An 8,399-nucleotide genomic window follows, 5' to 3' on the forward strand; every position below is an offset into this window, starting at 1 on the left:
TCCGTCATATGTCGTTCAATCTAGCTAGCTAAACTACTGATTTAAAGAAAAGCTATTTGTTTACAGACATCAAGCTAGGCTAGCGCCATATGCTATGTGCTTAATTTATGTTACTCACCCTCATAGTTGTGTAGCTACGTAACTTGATATGTCCCACTTCAAAGCTTTCTCCCATTTCCTGATGGGTGCAGGTGAAAGACCGTCGACCATTCTGTGCACATTATTGACATATACTAATAATAAAGCGATGGACGGCGGGGTTAAATAAACTTGGGTTACAGACCCATGGTTACAGAGGAGCCGGCCGCAACGGATGTTCTCACATAAAACGAACGCACCCTCAACGGGGCAGGGATCATTTCATTGGTCAACACTACACCTGGCATTCTATTGGTTGTGGAATTTTGATAGTGTTGTAACACAGAAAAATCCAAGCGAGCAGGAGAGATCCGAGAGCAGCAGATTTGCAAGCGCGCAGAATCAGGCTGACTGCGGGGAGAAGGTTCAAAGCTGAGAGCAGGAAATCTGTCCACAGAACAACATATCTGAGTCCGAGCACAAAGTTTGAGCACAAGCAGAGCAAATCCAAGCGCAAGCATGACCATTTGAGTGTGAGAGCAAGGTTTTGAGGGAAATTATTACAAAATCTGAACGTAATATCAGTGAGAAATGCTCTCAAATTGAAAGAATGCGCTCTTGAATAAAGATAGGAATATAACTCCATAGCCGCGTAGCTCCCGAGCTAGCGCTGCTAGCTTAACCACGTGGAATCGGCTTACGTTTGTATAGAGCTAACACAGGAACTACCACACGGGCTAAGCGTGCACGTTGCCTTGCAACCCCCTCGGCCTTTTAACCCCTTCTCGTGCACCCAGCACCACTACCGCCCTCTTGAGGCTAAATAGTTTTGTGCAGCTCACAGGAGTAGCCATTTTGGTTTGTTTTTGTGTTAGAACTACATTTCGACACCGCCCCCTCCACTTTCACTCCCTCTTACACACACACACACACACACACACACACACACACACACACACACACACACACACACACACATACACACACAAACTCACACAGACACAGACGTGTCCATGACACATGCGGTTTTTGTTTTTGCTTTGTTTTTGGTTGTGATATTGTAAAAAGGTATATAAGTTTATTATTGATTAGCTACTGATAATGGTGACATTAATAAATCTTATTATACTTAATTAGCAGTTGCTTGTGATTATTTGTGTACTTGTTGTAATAATTGCTGGCTGAACAGGTCCGTGCTCGAAATCACCCCTTCCTTTGTTTCCTTTTAAAGGATTTTAAACAGAAATGAGACTGTTTCACAGTTTGATATATTGGTCCCTGACTTGCAGGGTGGTGCCCCGTTTTGATTGTTTGTCGATTTGATAAAGTTATTAATAACCACATTCATAACTTTATTAATATTGATAAAACATCTTTGATAATTTGCCAATGATCAAATCTGTATCCTACGAGTATCCAACATCCCCTCTGTAAAAACCTTTGACTCTAATATGTCAACAAAATGAAACAAGAATTTTGAATCTAGCTTTATCCAATGTTCAGATTTCCCTTCTGGAAATATATGCAAATTAGCTCATATTTAATGAGAGAATACCTAATTTGCATATTTACACATAAATATTCAAAAACTTCTAATACAAAAAATATTTGTCTTGATGTCAGTAATCAACAATCAAGCTTCATGCTGATATATATTAGGTTTTTTTTCATCTTTCCTATTCACCTGGGGTGTCTCTCCTTAAGTTAAGCAAGTAAAGTTTATTTATATAGCACTTACCACACAGTGCTTCACAAGCCAAATAAATAAATACATTATCAAAAAAATTGTTGTTGTTGAAAACCAGCCATTTGAAATAGTTTGAGTGATTTCTTTAACAGCAAGTTTAACAGTAGAGCTCATATACCATTGATGCTATCTGATAATAGCTTCACTCTAATACACTTAATTACATTATTGTATGAATGCTGATTCAACAGCATTCACAGTATTGTTAATTGTTTCTTTATTGTGTGAATGCTGATTCAACAGCATTTGTCGACGGCGTATTTGTCGTTCACCTGATCATGAATATTTTCCCAAGATGGCGCCTGCCTGTATACGCGAACGGTACTGTCTTTATACGTTATCTTTTTAATAAACTGTCTGTACACTTACAAAGTTCTCAATGCTTCTGTTTACATGTAGGGACCCTCATTATACTACCGTGGAAGTGTGGTGCTATTTTGAGCCTTGTTAGTGGTATCAAATAGCAATTTCTTTTTACTTTACTTTTACTTAACAACTAGCTTTATAAGCTAAAAAGCAGTTTGCACTAAAACTGGTCACATTCAATTAAATTCAATTCAATTCAATTTTATTTATAGTATCAAATCATAACAAGAGTTATCTCGAGACACTTTACAGATAGAGTAGGTCTACACCACACTCTATAAATTCCAGTAATTACCCCAAGAGCAAGCATTAGCAGTGGCTGTAGCGACAGTGGCGAGGAAAAACTCCCTTCCAGGAAGAAACCTCGACAGACCCAGACTCTTGGTAGGTGGTATCTGACTGGGCCGGTTGGGGGTGTGATGAACAGTGGCAAATAATAGTCACACTAAAGATAATGGAACAGTAACTTCGAAGGTAGTCATGGAAGTTCATGTCATAGCGGGGCACATTGTGTCATACTGAGTAGTGCAGTCTCCAATACCGGATCCTGACTATCGACGATACGATCCTGAGATCATTTTCTAGTTAAAGAGCCAGTTATCATTATGGAGTTTCCATGTTTTTTAGGATTTGGTTCACACTAATACATGTGAAAAAAAAGCATTAATTCAGTAAGAAAGTGAAAATTTCTAACAAGAATAGGCGTTATAGGTATAAATTAATTTAATTTTCTTTATTTGAGCTTCCGGCCCCCAGAGTGTCTGCTTACAAAAATTCTGGCCCTTGAAAAAATGTAGTTGATGATCCCTGGTGTATAGGATAAAAGCAGTCTAAGTATATGTCAGGTCTTGTTCTTTCTAGCGGTCCTGCATTCAAAGGTGAACCGTTCGAAGTTGAGGCCAAGAGGTGATGAATTTTATCTCTAATTGTTATCATTTTATCATTAAAGAAGCTCATGAAGTCATCACTACTCAAAGCTATCGGAATAGATGGCTCAATAGAGCTGTGGCTATGGGCTGAAATATGTGCCACCAGAAACTGAATTTGAATCATTTATATTTTAATTTGAATTGCTAAACTTAAATAATTGAATTGAAAAACTGAATTTGAATCACATAATTTGAAATTGTATTGTTTAATTTGAATCATTGCATTGAAAAACTGAATCTGAATAGTATAATTTGAAATTGAATTAATTCGTTTGTAACTGAATTCCAATAAAATTTGATCTTCACTGAAAATTCAACTCTCTATATATCCTCACATTCAGTTCTCACTATTCAGATTCAGATCAGCAAATTCAATTTCAAGTTACTGAGACAGACATCCGGGTACTTGGAGGATGAAGGAAGAGCAATCGAGCGCAGATTAGCACTGAAGATGCCAAACTGTTTATGGATGTTGGAACGAAAGAAATGACAAAAAACAAACAGCAAGGGATAACAGTTCACAGGTGAGAACGTGTTTTATGATATATATGCCCAACACAGTCTCACTCCCTACTCGTCAAATGTATGACGCATGGTCAAGGACCCTGGCGTCAAGTTTCAACGAAATAGGGGTACCCTTGACGTTATTTTTCGACGAGGGGGGTCCGTCAGATAGACATTCATGTTATTCCCTCACCGTCGGATATCGACGAAAGAAAAAAACACGCCCCCCGCCCCTTAACTCGAAATCTGTGACAGTTATTATTGGTATTTTTAGCCCAATAACCGCTGTTTTAATCAACATTATTCACGAGATAGTATCATGGTTTATATGTATTTCTTTTAATGTTATTATTTCGGTATATTTCGGCCAGGGAAGCTGGATTGCTTTTTTGTTGATTTATATTTTTTAAACTATAATGGTACATCTATCAACATTTATTTAGATGTTATCATGGTATTCATTTCTTTACTTTAATAATATTATTTCGGTCTTATTACCGGTGAAATATTACAGTATATGCTGTAATACAGAACATTACGATATGATCCGAGCAGGAAGCATTCAAAGCCGATATCCCCCAATGCAATGCGGCCATTCATTTCAAAGAATCCAACAGCGATCAGCTGGTCTTTAACGCCAGGATCGCTTCAATATACATATATACAGTCAGTGGTCAGTATCACTTCAATATACATATATACAGTCAGTGGTCAGTATCACTTCAATATACATATATACAGTCAGTGGTCAGTATCACTTCAATATACATATATACAGTCAGTGATTGTGTCACCAGCAACAACACGTTGCTCAGTTTTGTTCCAGTAAGTTATGAACCATAATAACGTTTAAACGAATCCGCGGAAAAATCCGGAAGTGACGTAGTACGTCCCGCTCGGCGGATACGAGGATAAAAATATATAGGCCTAACATTCGTAATATTAATGTTTTTTTATAATGTTGGATTTGAGGAGTTAAACAGTAAATATAGTTATAATATTAAAATACAAATTCCACATCTCGTCTGTGAAAGAATGTTCCACGTTGTACGTGAGAATTTACACAATAAAATACTAATAATGAAAAAAATGTGTTTTATATTTAGCACTTTGATTTGCCTTATATATACTATATAAAAAAACCTACAGTTGAGTGTTTAGAAATACAGCCTAATGGCTTGTTTGACTAATTTGCATTTGTTTTGAATTGTACTGTTGTGAAAAACAATAAACTATATACAAAGAGAAGCATTTTTTATTTTATTTTATTTTCCATACATAGTTATTTAAAAACACAATTTTCTAATTTTGCAGTTGATGAATATTAATAGCAAAGACTAAAGGGGAAAAACATGAGTATATTTATGTGTGGGACTTAGTTTGATTTAAAATCACACTGCATTATTAGTTGTTTTAAATAAATTACTTTTTTGAAATATCAATTTATGGTAGGCCTAACATATTAATTATTATATTCAGAAGATGATCCTCATATCAATCACCGTAGTTACAGCTTGTAGCCATCGTAACCTTTGTAGCCTTTACTGAGACTAGCTTTTCAAAATTAAGAAGGGACTAGTTTTAAGAAGCATTTTCAGGAAATTAAAAGGATAAGCAGATTGTTACCGAGGTTTTTGTTCACAGAGTAAAATGTATATAGCTTTGTTTGGGTATGTATACATATACAACATGTGTTTTGGCATTTTTGGCACACTTCTACCTCAGCCCTACTGCACAAAGACAAAACTCACACATCTCATTCAACCATTTCACAAGCTGAGAAAAGGGTCATGACATGGGTCAGAGCAGTGGTTCCCAACCTTTTTTCCTTGGTGCCCCCCCCCCCTAGTCATGTCTAAGAAAAGCTGACCCCCCCCTCCCTTTGAAACTGAAGTTGAGGTAACTCTCGAGATAGAGCTGGGTCAGAGGATATCAGAGGTCATAAATGATGAACCAATCCATCGGCTCTGCTCCTATAGGCCCAATGGTGTTCATATGGACAACATGCACCATTGGCTGGAAGGCCCGTGTTGAAAGTGTGTGTTATCATTTAGAGCAGACACCCACGGTGAATCAGATGGTTTATGTTATACAAGGCTGCATTACAGAGAATTTTATTATGACTCTCATGAAGGTTGTGTAGAGGAATAGAAACCAGTCTCTCCAGGCAAGCACACAGAATATGGTCTGCTCTATCTTTATTCTCCATGCCAAGTATGAGCTCTTATCCTCTGGCAGAAGATATGGGTAAACTTAACATTTCTAAACTATAAAAACGTTGATGATGATATAGGCCTAATTTGGACCTACCTCAATTAAAACTTTAAATAATGTTGCTTGAGATTGAGGGTGTGCAATAGCTTCATGATATGAAGCATGGTTGTGTTGCTCTTGTCACTGTTTGTGAAAGATGAGCAATAGATTGTTGCTGTGTGATGTGCTTCAAGTCTGACTACATATCACTTTGTTCATGTTGTTTTTTATTGTAATTATGTCAGCTGTATGATAAAACAATATGTCAAGTGTTATATGTGAAGCATTTGAACTCAAGGCAAATATCCCTCTGGGGACAATAAAGTAGGCCTATCTCCTGCTAAGTGGTCTCCATGATGTGTAAAAATGTAAACGTTGTTGTAGGACTATAGCAAACACATCGTTGGAAAGGTCTCAACCTGGAGAGTAACATATGTCAGTCTGAAGAGGATACATTACTCCTGCTTTGAAATATTGACCTCTGAACCTTGAACCCAGTCCATGTTTGAAGGCTTGTCATTTAGCAACAGAAGGTTCTACACACATAAAACCAGCTGTTATAGAAAGCTCTGGACCTCAGCTGTCATGTAGATATGGTCACCAAAGTTTATCCACTGTAAGCACTGTCAAATATGGTAATAAGCTATTTTCACCTATTTAACGATTCGATTTTTAAAATCTGATGACACCAGTGTGTTCCCCATCCCAAAAAACCCTAGGGTGTATCCAAAATGATACACTGCCAACTTCTACTTATGAGAAATATACCAATATACTTTAAAACTACAACTCCCATAAGAAACGCCACAGAAGCTGTAACAAAGCTTGAGCACTTGTAGTTCTTCCGGGGTGGGTGGGGGGACTCGTTCGGCTCCTCTTTCTGCTGTCTGCCGTGAAATGGCTTGATTCCATTTCAGATTGAGGCCGCCCGCCGGCCGGCCGAGCACGCAATTTATGAGACAAATACATGAAACTGTATTTTATTATTATAACTATCTTTATTGTTTAACTCCTTAAATACAACGTTAGAAAAAAACATCAATATTACGAATATTATATATTTTTATCTTCGTATCCGCTGAGCGGGACGTACTACGTCACTTCCGGAGTTTTCCGCGGATTCGTTTAAACGTTATTATGGTTCATAACTTACTGGAACAAAACTGAGCAACGTGTTGTTGCTGGTGACACAACCACTGACTGTATATATGTATATTGAAGTGATACTGACCACTGACTGTATATATGTATATTGAAGCGATCCTGGCGTTAAAGACCAGCTGATCGCTGCCCGATTCTTTGAAATGAATGGCCGCATTGCATTGGGGGATAGGCCTATCGGCTTTGAATGCTTCCTGCTCGGATCATATCGTAATGTTCTATATTACAGCATATACTGTAATATTTCACCGGTAATAAGACCGAAATAATATTATTAAAGTAAAGAAATGAATACAATGATAACATCTAAATAAATGTTGATAGATGTAGAATTATAGTTTAAAAAATATAAATCAACAAAAAAGCAATCCAGCTTCCCTGGCCGAAATAGACCGAAATAATAACATAAAAAGAAATACATATAAACCATGATACTATATCGTGAATAATGTGGATTAAAACAGCGGTTACTGGGCTAAAAATACCAATAATAACTGTCACAGATTTCGAGTTAAGGGGCGGGGGGCGTGTTTTTTTCTTTCGTCGATATCCGACGGTGAGGGAATAACATGAATGTCTATCTGACGGACCCCCCTCGTCGAAAAATAACGTCAAGGGTACCCCTTTTTCGTTGAAACTTGACGCCAGGGTCCTTGACCATGCGTCATACATTTGACGAGTAGGGAGTGAGACTGTGTTGATATGCCGCCTTGGACCTGCAATCTGAGCTCCTGCGGCAGCGGAAGGTGGAGAGTTCCGTGGCCCGGCGGCAGCGTCTCTTTCCCCGGGCAGGAACACCGCTTCGCCTCGCTGCTGCGCCGGTCCCCGCTGATCCAGAGCGAACCGGTCAAAGACAGATTGGTGATCGGCAGGATCTTCCACGTAGTCCAGGACGACCTGTATGTAGATTTCAGCTGGAAGTTCCACTGCGTTTGCCGGCGGACGGAGAGAAGCTAAAGCGGGGCAGCAGAGTCCGTTTGCGACTGCAGGATCTTGAGCTCACTGCCCGCTTCCTGGAAGCCAAAACCGACACCACGCTGCTGGAGGCCCGGGCCGTACTGCTGGGACAGCTGGAGGATAGGGAATCCCGGGAGAACTAGAACCAGGACTCAGTGGAGCGGACTGTCAAAGCCTGCTGAAGTTTAAATTACAGGTTTCCTAAAGGGAGTCTGGCGGGACTCGGACTGTGGACATGATTTTAAGTCTCGTTAAATAAATAACTACATGCAGAAATGAATGAATAAATAGTGGAGGAATGCCTGGACATTTCAGTCTGTTTAAACATCACTTTGAAGCAGAACCTCTTAGTTCAGAAGGGTGAAGTTTCTGTTTGGATTCAGATCTGTGAACTGATTATAATA

General features: G+C 38.7%; 1 pseudogene; it reads left to right on the top strand.

The window, feature by feature from the left end:
- The first annotated feature begins 7,740 nt into the window (after window positions 1–7,740).
- Window positions 7,741–8,138, top strand: LOC114570225 (28S ribosomal protein S28, mitochondrial pseudogene; annotated as a pseudogene).
- Window positions 8,139–8,399: the final 261 nt, after the last annotated feature.

Source organism: Perca flavescens, chromosome 15 (genome assembly GCF_004354835.1).
Source record: "Perca flavescens isolate YP-PL-M2 chromosome 15, PFLA_1.0, whole genome shotgun sequence".
Taxonomy (NCBI): Eukaryota; Metazoa; Chordata; class Actinopteri; order Perciformes; family Percidae; genus Perca; species Perca flavescens.